Source organism: Camelus dromedarius, chromosome 7 (genome assembly GCF_036321535.1).
Source record: "Camelus dromedarius isolate mCamDro1 chromosome 7, mCamDro1.pat, whole genome shotgun sequence".
Taxonomy (NCBI): domain Eukaryota; kingdom Metazoa; phylum Chordata; class Mammalia; order Artiodactyla; family Camelidae; genus Camelus; species Camelus dromedarius.
Window position 1 is genome coordinate 23,713,484 of NC_087442.1, and position 13,596 is coordinate 23,727,079.

At 35.7% G+C, this 13,596-nt stretch overlaps 1 pseudogene; it reads left to right on the forward strand.

The window, feature by feature from the left end:
* Positions 1 to 1,591: 1,591 nt before the first annotated feature.
* Positions 1,592 to 3,988, forward strand: LOC105085427 (developmentally-regulated GTP-binding protein 1-like; annotated as a pseudogene).
* Positions 3,989 to 13,596: the final 9,608 nt, after the last annotated feature.

Sequence of the window (13,596 nt, forward strand, 5' to 3'; positions counted from 1 at the left end):
GTTATATTGTTCATTGATAACATATAGGAAAGCTGCTGATTTTGTTAAACAACCCTTTTTTTCCAGCCACCTTTTTGAATTCTTTCAGATCTAATCGCTTTCATTTTAAATCCTTTGTGTGTTCTATATAGACAATCAAATCATCTGCATTGAATAGAATATGGCTTTTTCTCCCCCAGCATTTAAATATGATATATATCATGTTAGAATACTTAAAACATATATCCTGGTTAGAATATCTAAAACAATGCTTAATAACAATGGAGGCAGTAAACTTCTGTTTTTATTCTTTTTTTTACTGCATGAGTTAATGAGAATAGAACTAGAGTTTCACCTGGTTACATGTGCAAGATAAAAATTCTTTACTGTGTTCAATTTCCTTCTGTTTTTCATAAGTTTTTCTCCTATTCCCAGTTTATTAAACATAAAAGCCTTTTAGAAGTTTTTATCGAGATATAATTCACTTACCATAAAATTCACCCTTTTAAAGTTTACAATTTAGTGTGTTTTAGTATAGTCACAAAATTATGCAACCATTACCATTATCTAATTCCAAAACATTTTGTCACCCCACAAAAATCATTCGTTAGTAGTTACACCCCATTTCCCACTTCCTCCAGGCCCTGATAATCACTAACCTACTTTCCATCTCTATGAATTTGCCTCTTTTGGACATTTCATATAAATACTTTCCTAGTGCATTAATCCCGTGATTTGAACTCTAAAGATATTTCTGAATTCTGAAGCTATTCTAGTTTATACTAGCTATTAATTTTGTACTGCTAGATGAATGTTGATAAGTTTTACAAGTATGCCTCTGAGTCTTAAGTCATTAATAAATATCACAGAAATATGCCATTATTTGTGCAACTTCTATGTACGAATCTCCTGCCACATTGGTACAACTAGCTAAAAATTTACTTACAAGACAATCATCTTGTCTGCACGTCTCTAATTTGCCCTGGAGTATGTCCTAAAAAAACGTTAAGTGATTAGCTAAAAATATAACACATGGTTTCTGCTGTAGCAGCCAAAGCCTGCCAAACGCTGAATATGGAGTTTTGACGGCATAGTTTATTCCAAGTCACGACATACTACTCCTAATCAATGCACCTTATTCTGTATGTGAATAGTCATCTCTTTCAAAACAAAATCCAGGCCCTTTTCTAGTATTAACTACAAACCTAATGACTCACAATTTTCAGAACAAACCTTTAAAAAAAAATCAAATTGTTACAGTTTTTCCTTACACTAAATCCAGTAACTTTTCTTTTTTCCATAGTATCTCAAAAATCAGACAATGTGGCAATTGCTAAATCTCCACTTTAGCATCTGCTATGCTAACACTACAGCCTAGATGGATATATGGTGAAAGGGACAACAGTATAATTCACATCAATCTGCCAAGTTGCTACTGGTTCTTTGACCCACAGTTTATGAAACCTTCTATGCTGAATTTTATTATAATCAATAACTCAATATATTATTCCTCCCTGAAACATTTGATCACTACAAATTATTATGAAAGACGAAGAGTCATGGACTCTGACATGAACAGCACTGGCATAGGTAAGGGCCAAGGAAAGGTTCCATGGGGGCACTTCGGATCTTCAGGCTCCCTCCCCACAAACAGGCCAAATGCCCGCCTAAAGGGTTGGGCGGGACCGGCCACCAGTGCAAGGCAGGAGGAGGGGTGGCCGGTATGTAAGCTTTTCATTCACCCAGGCTCCTCTCAGAGCTCAGTCATTCAGGCTGCCAGTACTGTCCGCAGCAACCCGGCATTTGAACAGATGTGTCTTCCCACCAGAGTGGGGCCTCAGTCTCAGAAGCCATCTATCCTTTGGAATCGGTCCTCTCTAATTCCTTCTTGTAAAAGAGCTTGACTTCCCCAACCCACTAGACCTTTGACCTTGTGCGGAAATGTGTACACATAAATGTACACTGTAGAACACAACAAAAATGGAGCACTTCTGTGGGGGACAAAATGAGGTTGGCTAATGCAGGCCCATTAACGAAAAACGAAACTTACCTTTTCCTAACCTCAGCTGCGGTAATTTACGGCTCTTCTCAGACATCAACAGAGGACGCCTGCCAATCTCAAAAAGCCAAGCCATTCACACCATCTTTGGCCTTCCTGTTTCCGACTCAGCTACCCCGACCCAAATAAGGAAGAAGACCAGCAGACAACCAATCAGCTGAAAAACACAAATAACTTCCACATTTACCTCATAAAACCTCACTAGTTGGAGGGACTGGTCATAGCAAAGTGGCAGAGCCCACGCTTAGCATGCGCTAGTCCCTGGGTTCAGTTCCTAGTACCTCCATTTAAAAAACAAACAAAAAATATCCCACCTCTTTAGCCTGTAAGCATCAGGGGACTCTGCTTCCCCGGCCTTGAGCTGCCTTGCCGGTAAATCCACTTACTTTCCTTCTTTGTTTTACTCAGGTGCAGAATTTGGTTTTTGACACTACATACCTGTGTGCACACAGGGGCCAGAACAGAGGTCCATACTGAATGATGCAGCCTACACCTCAAAAAGGAAACGACAGAAAATCATCCTCCAAAAGCTTCAGGTGTGGGGGCAGGTGGGGCGGGGAAGGATGCTGGCCGATTAGGAGGAGACTGCCCTGTGCTGTACTATCGCGGTGGTCGGCGAGTCTCGCACTGATCCGTCGCGAGAAGTAGGAAGTACCGCGCCTGCGTAGTGCAGTAGCCCTGTCGGCCGCAGCAGAGCGGATGGCTGGTGTGTGACGGACGCGGTTAGTGTGGCGGTCAGTTCGCTGCCCAGGACTCGCCGCCACGAGCAGCACTTTAGCCAGGACCTTGCAGATCGAAGCCGAGATGGCTCCGGCTAAAAGACCACAACCGCAGCGCACCACTTAGTGCTGCTTACGCCTCGCTGTGCCAAACTTCGCAGAGAACTCATACTCCTGTTGTTGGTGGTGTCGGTGAGCAAGAATTTTGATGTGGCCAAGACTCGTGATGCTTGAATTGAGTTTGTGGGGTTTCTATCTATGGGGAAGTCCGTACAGCTCAGTAACTTGGTAGGGGTATATTCCGAGGTGGCAGCCTGAATTCACTACTCTAACTGCTGTGCCTGGTGTCATCAGATACAAAGGTGCCAAGATCCAGCTCCTGGATCTCCCTGGCATCATTGAGGGTGCCAGGGGTCGGAAAGGTAGAGGCAGTGAAGTCATTGCAGTGGCCCAAATGTGTAACTTGATCCTGATTGTTCTGGATGTCCTGAAACCTTTGAGACAAAAGACAGTATAAGGCTCTGGCATTCGCTGCAGCAGCAAACCCTCTAATATTGGCTTTAAGAAGAAGGATAAGGGAAGCATTAATCTCAAGGCCACTTACCATCAGAGTGAGCTGGCTATTGAAACTGTGAAGTTTTCTGGCTGAGTACAAAATTCTTAATACTGATATGAGTCTGCGTCCCAATGCTACAGCGAATGACTTCATTGAAGTGATGCAAGGAAACTGAGTTTATAGTTAGTTAAATAAGATTGACCGGCTCTCCTCTGAAGAATTGTATATCATCTATAAGGTGCCTAACTGTACCCATCTCTGCCCATCGCTGCTGAAAGTTTGATGATTTATTGGGAAAGATCTGGGAGTATCTGAAACAAGTGAGGATTTACACCAAACCCAAAAGCCATTTCACAGATTACACATGGTAGTGATGCCGCATTACCCCAGGACCATGGTGGAGATTTCTGCATGGAGATTCACGAAAATCTTATTAAAGATTTTAAATATGCTCTGGTCTGGGGTTTCTCTGTGTAACACAATCCTCAAAAAATCGTTAAAGGCCACATGTTGGAGAATGAGGGTGTCTTTCAGACACAGAAAACTTCCCCTTTCCCCATCCATCAGGATGACCACAGCAGCTTTCCCCAGGACCAAGCATCCTACCCAGAATCTCTTCCAGATTTGGATCAGGATTCAGAGGAGGGAAATGGAGGCACCCAAACTGCAACTTAACTTATCTTCATGCCACCTTGTGTATTGAGCTGCATAAAGAACCAGGTAGGAAAAAAATGACCACATTGAGTAAGATTTAACTAATATCTATTTGGGAATTTATAATTAAGGTGGTCATAGGATCATAAACATTTCTGAAATCTTGCTCAGGGCATGAGCATGCAAATCTGCAAGTATGTAAACAAGGACACCTTTACCTGAGGTGAGGCTAATGAATATTTAATAATTCTTGAGTGACGTAACCTTTCTATGACAGTGCTCTCTCTGATTTTAATGCTTGCATATAGGACACACCAGTAATTACTTACTAAAACTTTTATCTTTCCTCATATAATGAATAGGAAATACAAACCTGAATATATTCTATTATTGAAGAAAATGACAAAATATTATAACTACCAAAGAAAAAATTTTATGAAATTTCAATTAAGACCAACTTTGTTTTTTTTAAATACCTGTATTTATAGAACTGTGGTAAGATAAATATAAGCCAAATATTTCCTGTTCAATTTATGAGTATGATCAATAGGAATTGCTACAAAACAGAAGAAAAGCAAATCCTTAAAATATTCAATTCTAGAATGTGTCCATGACCTTTTGTGCCTTGTGCCACATGATGAATTATTTATAGAACATTGATAACAGTGTGATATACAGTCTTATACTCAGTGGATCAAATCATTGAAGTGGGAGATGGAAGACTGTAATTCTTAATTTGGCTCTGCCATTACCTGTGTGATGCTGGCCAATTCATTTATTTATTCATTCACTCAACAAAATTTTAGGAAATTTCTCCCATGTCCTATGAACTCTACCAAGCAATGAGGTTTAGCAATTGACAAAATGTCCCCAACTTCATAAAGCTTTCGGTCCAGTCATTTAACCTATATCCAAGTCATTTACTTTCTAGTCAAGATATACTTTCTTTAATCTCAAGTGTTCTCATTTATGAAATAAAAGGATTGGGTGTTTATAATATCCTACCAAAGACTCCTGAGTGTACATCAATGAAACATATGCTCTCAGTCATGTTCTCTATAAGGATTGTAGGTTGCCTGGAGTTATGCTTACTATGTTGCAAAATTTTTACTTGACTGCTAGCTGCTGTTCCTTGGCATTTTTGCTACCTGATATATCAAATACTACCACAATACTGAACAACGCAGGTGTCCATCCCATAATCATGACATCTTTAAGTTCCACTCCTAACTTAGAGCATTCCAACTACTATGAATGGACTGTGGGAGTGTGACATGACAGCAATCCCCACCACCCCAGCTTTAGAGTAGTCTGATAAGGGTCTGGTAGGCTAGAGCACCTGGTTTGTGGTCTTCTAAAGCAAGCAGCCTTATCTGTTGCCTTTATATATTGCATACATATATAATTTTCTAGGTATACTGTGATGTGAAAGAAATTGGGAAGTACTGATCTAACCAACCAAGTTATAAAATCAAAAATACAAATATTACAGTGTAGGTAAAGAAAAAATAAATTATAAGAGCAGAAGAAAATTAGGAAATGGTCACTATCAAGGCTTTTAGAGCACCAAAACTAATTTAATATTACTTGTATAAAATTGGAACCAACAGACTGTTTCAGAGAATATAAAACTGTACATGAATATGACATCAAAGCTAAAGTGAAGGAGTAAGCAGCATCTTTTGTCAAATTCTCAAGCTACAAATTAATCATTTCAGTTTATGAGTCAGTATCCCCTTCACTGCTATTTAGTATACTTATAATCATTGCCTAAAGGGGCTATAAATAGCCTCTGTATTTGTAAAGTTGAATAATATATATTACCAAATATAAGTTCCACTGATTATGTCTACAGAACACTAAGGGATAATTATTTTTAAAGTTTTCTTCTAACTTAAATATAAGTAAGTTAGATCTAAGCCCTGATTTACGTAAGACGTCCTGTTGACTCTACCACCTCTCAGGTAGCTCAGATCTGTCCACCTCCCCATTCACACAGCCACTGCCTTAAGTCTAGCTTTTATGTCTGTCATCCAGTCCACCTCCCCATTGTTTCCAGAATGCTTCTCTGTTCTCTGCAAGACGTTTTGAAGGATCCACTTTGTCTATAGCAGTGGCTTTCACCGAGGGAGGAATACACAAGCTACTGTAATCTCAAATTGTTTTAGAGGGGATTTATATGTTTTTCAAGTGGAGTTTCTTTAAAAATAAAGAAAAGTAAAGTAAAGTAAGAGTTCTTTGAAATGGCACACAAGGTCCTTCTTCATACAGCCTCAGCATTTCTCTTTAGTCTCATCTCCTATTGTCCATATTTCAAACAATACTGGTGTTTTTAAATACGCCATTCTTTTGCCTGTAATATACTCTATCTCCAATCATCACATCACATCCTTCAATTATACTTCTCTGATCTTCATAAATAAAGTTAATCACTCCTTACTTCTTTCATGTTTTAATCTGCTGCTCTTAGCACAGAGATAAAAGTATGCTTATGTCCATCTTATCTATTAAATAGGATCTCTTTGAGAATAAACATTGTGGATTGTATTTTATTCAACCAGCACACGGCCAAGCATATTAAGCACACAATAAATATTTATTAACGGAGAATTTTTCCTACAAAATTTCTCATAATATTCTTTGAAGCTTTAGAAGTCAAATTATAACTGAGGATCCTTGAAAGATAATATGTCAACCTTGAAAAAATATTTTCAACTCCTTTCAAAATTAATAAGATACTAGTTTAGTGCGGTGAAGAAAAGATTTGAAGTTACAATGCCTATATGCAAAATTCCTTATTCATTTCAGCAATGGGCTATAAGCAGAGTGTGCTAGGTACTGAGATTAAAAGAGGAATAAGAAAGGGTCACTAGAACCTTAAGTTCAAAAATAAATCTGATTATCTATATTCGTAAAGTTTACTCAGGCTTTTCTCAAATACTCGTGAAAATAAAGGGGACATATAATGGTTTGATATCATCAATTATTAAGATTAATAACAATCAATACTAGTTTCTGGAAGGAAATGAATGTGAACTGATAATTTTCAAGGTTTTAGTTAATGTTATACCTTGCCTTTGTTTCACAAAATAGACACATCCCGCAGTATCATAGCATATGCCTTAGGATTCTAAGAAAAATTATTTTAGACCTAAATTCTATACTGAGCTATAACAGGGAAGCCATCTCCAAAGGGAGTTCCTGACAACACTAGCTTATATCAGCATTTTAAAAAGAAAACAGTGTAATGAGATCTTCTCGTTCCCAGTATTTTCCAGGAAAAACAAGTGCCAGTATTTCTTCTGAATGCACTAATATGGGTCATAGGCCAGTTTCTGAATCAATCACTGTGGCCAAGAGAATTAAATGAGTTAATTGGCCAGACCTAGGTTATATCTGTGTGCCTGGAGAAAGCAGTAAGGGCAAGAGGTCATGCACACCAAAACTAGGCAGACTGAGAATGGGCTTTTCCAAATATAGTCAAGTCACTGGTATAAAAAGAAAGAGAAAAAGATGGTGAAACTCAAAACAGCACAAGTCCAACACAGAGTAAGAAGAGAGAAAACCTCCAAATCAGTCTTAGTCTATGCTCTCCCTTCAGCATTATTCTTCACTAAGAATATAAAGACATTTCAGTACCTGGTATAGTAGATAGGGAAAATCATGTCTTACTATAATTATAAAAATAAATTTGACCTCACAGATTTCATGGAAAGGCCTTGGAAACTCCCAACGATCCATGAACCACATTTTGAGAGCCAGTGCTATGGATAATGCTTCTCGAATTTTGCTGCCTATACTAATCACCTGGGGATTCTGATAAAATGTAGATTGTGATTTAGTTGGTCTGGATAGGGCCTGAGATTCTTCATTTTTAACATCTTCCAGGTAGTACTAATGCTGCTGGTGCATGGATCACTCTTTTGAGCAGCAAAACTTAATACAGTATAGACATAATCAATTTACATGAAAGGAAATCCAGAGGCAGAGAATTCATGATTGGTTTACCTGTTGTTGTTTTCCTCTCTGTCTCTTTCTCTACATTGCCATCCACAATGTCAGCTTTGTTCTAAGACTGGTTTCACCCTTAATCATGGGATGTCTTGTAAGAGGCATTTGAGCTTTACACTTCCTCATTTGCGTCCAACTGGTGAGAGCACTTCCCACCTTCAGTGAACCAAAGGCTTGAGCTCATGTTCCCAGACTCCCTGAAGCAGTTACAGCAGCCAGAAAAATTCCGTGTGTGATTGGTTCAGGGCTGGGATACATGAGTCATTCACTGTGTCAGCAGCAATTGATTTAGCCTGATTAAGTGAAAAATGAAATGGTGAGGTGTCATGTTGAGCCAACAAATTCTACTTTAATTTAACATAAAAATAAAGGGATGAGTTGTATGAAATAATATTAGGGAATATGAAAAATCAATATGGAAATTGCAACACCAAAAATGAAGGAATAGGAAGATGGAAGAAATAAGTGTTAATGAAATAGATAATAAATAATTCCTATTAATAGTTAAAGAGCTGGAAAATGAAGGAGCAATGATTAAAATAATAGAACTTTCTTCAACATTTAAGAAAAATGGGGTATAAAAATGCTACCATCAATCAAAAAGTTAAGAAAAGAGGGGAAATCACAGAAAATAAAAAATTAAAGAGATGAGTGAGATTTACCTGTTTTAAACAAAAACTTTCACATTACATTAAGGTATTTTGCATGACAGGAATTTTGAAAATAAAGTAACAGAAAGAAAACATAAAAAGAGTAAAATGAAAATGTATGGCCAGTGTCACTGTCATTAACATATGTACGTAAACACATAGTTATAAACATGTATATATGCAAGTATATACAGTCATAAAAATATATATGTGTAAAATGTTTCAGAATTGTAACAAACACGGAACAGTGAGTGAGTTGAAGATGCAGGGATGATGGTCATCCAAGCTGAAGCAGAAGGTGAGAGTAGGAAACATGATTCCTGTGGGAAAATGGGGAAATAAAAATGTTCCACAATATCTGGTAGATAGAGCTAACAAAAAGGAAGATGAGGGGAAATCCTGTTGGAATTTGAGTCTAGAGCTTTAAGAGTCACAAACTTTTTTACAAGGGGTCAAATAGTAGATATCTTAGGCTTTGTGGGTCTCTACCACATATTCTTCTTTCTTCTATTTTTGAACAACTCTTTAAAAATGTAAAAATTATTCTTAGCTCAAAGGCCATACAAAACATCCTGCAGTTAGCCTGCTGGCAGTCATTTCTGACCCTGCTTTGTGAGATGCTGTCAGCCTAGAAGAGGTGAGAGGATGGAGATGCAGCCATGTGACCAGATATAAAGCCAAGCTGCCCCTGTCCTGGAAGATGAATATGCAGTGACCCCAATATCTCTGTCACATCACTTCTAGTTTCCCACCCAATACCTCCCTCACCTTCTTTCTTACTATGACATCCCCAGTTTTCCTCGGCTAAAAAATATGTCCAATTAAAATTACCTGCCTTCTCAGACTCCTTGAAGGTACAGTTGTCATGTACTTATAACTGGCCAAGAAGATAAACAGAAAGTACTTAGTTGAATTTCTGGTTATTTTTATGCAGGTGTAAGTGTAACTGACATGTTTTACTGACCTTTGCTCTTTTCACTTACCTTTCATCCCCAGTATCAAAAATGCATGGAGGTACAAGAGCTGTCTTGAGTCTTTGAGGATGAAAATAACATGGTAACAATGGGGAAACTGAGGGCTAGAAGAAGGTTGAACATCTATGATTTCATGGATAGCCTGCATCCAGAATTTCTCTTCTGTGAGGAAAAAAAATGATCTTTATTTGATGAAAGCATTGCAGTTGGCATGATCCATTGACCTTTTCTCTTTCCACTGGTTCTGTTACAAAAGCCAAAAGTAATAAAGTTGTTATGCATCATTTCAGTGTAGTGGGGTGGGTTGAAACATTATTATGAGACATTAGTAGGCTCTGGTCTGAAGCAAAGATCTAGGTAAAAGTAATGACAGTTTCCTGAATCCTCTAAAAGAAAAAGTTCAATAAAAAGAGATGAAAGGGCAAGGAATGAGAGGGACATATAGGTAGGGAAAGGGAAGAAAGGAGAAAAAAGGCTTAAAATGCAATCAATTAGGTCAGCATACAGAACTTAGAACATTCATGAAGAAAGCCAGCCATCAGGATGAAAATCAGAACATGAATTTACTATATATTTTATTAGAAAAATTGGATCATAGCTATAAAAATAAGTGTTTACCTAGTCAAAGACATGTGAAGTCATAATATCCATTAAATGCAAATACAACTTTTGATATGAAAAAAGCAGAAATGACACAAAATAAGTTACCAAATGATACATATAGTATGATGACATAAAAATTGTGAAAGCACACAAGGTGATATATTCATTGTGAATAAATACATGCAAAGTAATGGTATGAATTATGCATAGGACTGATAAATAACAAATTCAAGTGAGTTGTTATCTCTAGGAGAAGGGGAGGAAGGAAAATGTGATTGACAAATGGTCTGCAGGTTTCAATAGTATGTTATGCATTATTTCATTAAAAAATTTTAAATCAAGAATAGGAGAATATTTAAAATTGGTAGAACTGGCTCAGGCATTCCTGAAAAAAATTTTAGTTTTTTGTATATTTAAAATATATAGTAAGTTACTACATTTTAATAAATGTACCACTCTGCTGGGGAGTATTGGTAATAGAGGAAGCTATGCATGTGTGGGGACAAGGTGTAAATGGGAAATCTCTGTACCTTCCTCTCAATTTTACTGTGCACCTAAAACAGCTCTAAAACAATAAAGTCTTTAAATACATATATTTTAAGATAAAGGATATTCCATGTTAAAAAAAATAAAGGCAATGTCTGTATCGCTTTTTCACAATATTTACATCATAGAAAAGTAGAATTCAAAGTAAAACACATTAAAAGAAATAAAATACATTTCATGCTGATATAGGGATAAACACCCCAAAAGAATATAACAACCACAAATGTGGGTGTAGTTAACAACCTAGCTTCAGAAATATATGGGAAAAAATTACTCCAGATAGAAATTGAAAACCCCACAATCACAGTGGAAGAATTTAACACACCGTTCAGATATAAACAAACCAAGTAAACAAAACTAAATGAGGATACAGATTTCTTGAGTAATACAAATAGCAAAATTTGTTATAAATATGTAGAAATCTGTAAGTAAAAGCAGGATTAACACATATATAGAACATTTATAAGCACTGACCGTGTGTTAATCTTAAAAATCACCACATGAAGCAACCCAAATGGCTAATGAATGTAAAAATACATTTGATTTCTGTAGTAATTTACAAATCTCAGAAATGCATATTAAAATAATGATACTGTCAAGCACTGGAAAGTTTATGAAGAAATGGGTATTTCACTCACTGGTGGTAGGAGTGGTAAAAATGCAACTTTGCAATGCATATTAATAGTGTCTATTATAACTAAAATGTAAATATATCGTGATGATTCAATGAAACTATTAGGTACTTATATTAGCAAAACATTTTTGCATTCACATAATGTATTTATTGCAGCATAGGGGGAAAAAGCAATTTTACTAAAATTTTCACTGATAGAGAAATGGTGAATAAAATGCGATATACACAACAGTTTAAAAATGGGTTAGATTCAACAGAGCATGGACTTAACCCAGGATATATTGTGTGAGAAGAGCATAACCAAAATATGAAGTATAAATCCCTATGGTAAACATGCACCAAGTAAATGATTCTATACATTTTCTCTACTGTATCATAGCAGATGCATTCATAACACACGTTACATCTGGGAAGGAAGTAGATGACCCAAGTAGGTTATAACATTTCCATTTTTCTCATTTTTAAGAGTATATTCATGTCATAACCCTATTATTAAATCCATTTTGTATCAATCTCTAAGAAATATTCTTGCCTGAATAGTTGACCCTGAATCTAATAAAGACTTTAGAGCCAACTGCTAATTACAGGATAAATGAGAAAAAGAAGAAGTTAAATGAACCACAAAGAAGCAAATATCCAAAATCCAGTTGCTAAAAGCAATTGATTCAGTTTTTACAGCAAGTCAATGGTATAAAGGGAGAAAAAGAGTGAAGGGAATTGAAGGGAGTAGAGGAATGGGAAGGCCTGATCCAGATTTTTCAAAAGTCTTAAGAAAAAACACTAATTTGACATACTGATGTTAATTGAAACAAATCAACAGTAAAAACATTTTAGTGAATCATAGATGGATAGTATCAACAATACAAAAGGGATAGATAAGGCATAAGTGATAAAATCTTGATTGTTTAATTTGGGTGGTGGCTATAGAAGATTTGGTTTGCTATTTTCAGTACATTTTTGTATTGAATTTTAAAAAATACATTTTAATATAACAGTGTCCTAAAGTATGAATGAATGTAAAAATATTAAAAAAAATAGTTTAGGTTTTTAACGATAGTAAATATCTGGGAATAACTGCAAAACCTACATAATAAAAATTTTTAAATTTTACTGAATATCTAAAACAAAACTTGAATAAAGCATACCATGTTCCTAGCTACAAAAGTATTGTAAAAATATTGATTCTTTACACAATAATGCCATTTCTATAAATATCCCAAAGGACTCTTTATCAAACTTGACAAAAATGATAGTATTTTTTTTCTGGAAGAATAATATAATGGAATAATATAATAAAGTAATATAAATGGAAGAAAATAAAGATAATTTTGAAAACCACACCAAATGATGATAATCTTAAACTTCCAGATACTATAAAATTATAATAAACCATGAAGAGCATACATATAGAGAAACATTAAGGGAACAGATGGAAAGTACAGAAAGAGATTTCCTTAGCATTTTTCAAAAGTGGCATTTCTAATTCTTAGTATAAGATTGGATGACTAAACAACCTTTTGTAACAACTGGTCAAATTATTAGGAAACAGTTAAATTAAATCCCTTTCTTACCCTATTTAGAGAAAAAAATTCCAAAGATTTTCCAGTAAACTAAAAATGCCCCCAAATCTAGACATTTTACACAGAGAAAATTTAATACAGAGAATGTTTTTTTCTATGCTGGAATAATTGAAAAGCCATAAAAGTGATGCAAAATATAGCAACAGCAGGGAGCTATTATTACTCCCTTGTGATTGAGGAACATAGGGTGATAACAGTATTACCAGTGCCCAGGGTCAAAGATAAAGGAGAAAAATACCAACAAAAGATTGTTGTGTTAAATAACGATTTAAAGCTTTCATCTGGCAAAAATTATAAAAATAATTTAAAGCTAATAAAATGGGGAGAAACATGTAGCACAAAATATCTTTAAAGATAATTTGTAAAAAAGAAATAATATTTTTAATGTTCAACTTTATGTACTAGAAATAAAGTAATGCAAATTAAACCAAAAGAAGCTTGTAGTAGCTCAATAAATATTAAGCTGATTTAAAATCAGCAAGCAAAAAAAAAAATGTAGACCATTCTATTAGCTATTTTTGCAATAGTAGATGTACTTTTAGTTTTAAGGTTATAAATACATGTACTCCTAGCAGAATATTGAAAGGAGAAAACTCTAAGCCCACTTTGTAAATATAAAATTTGTGGAAAC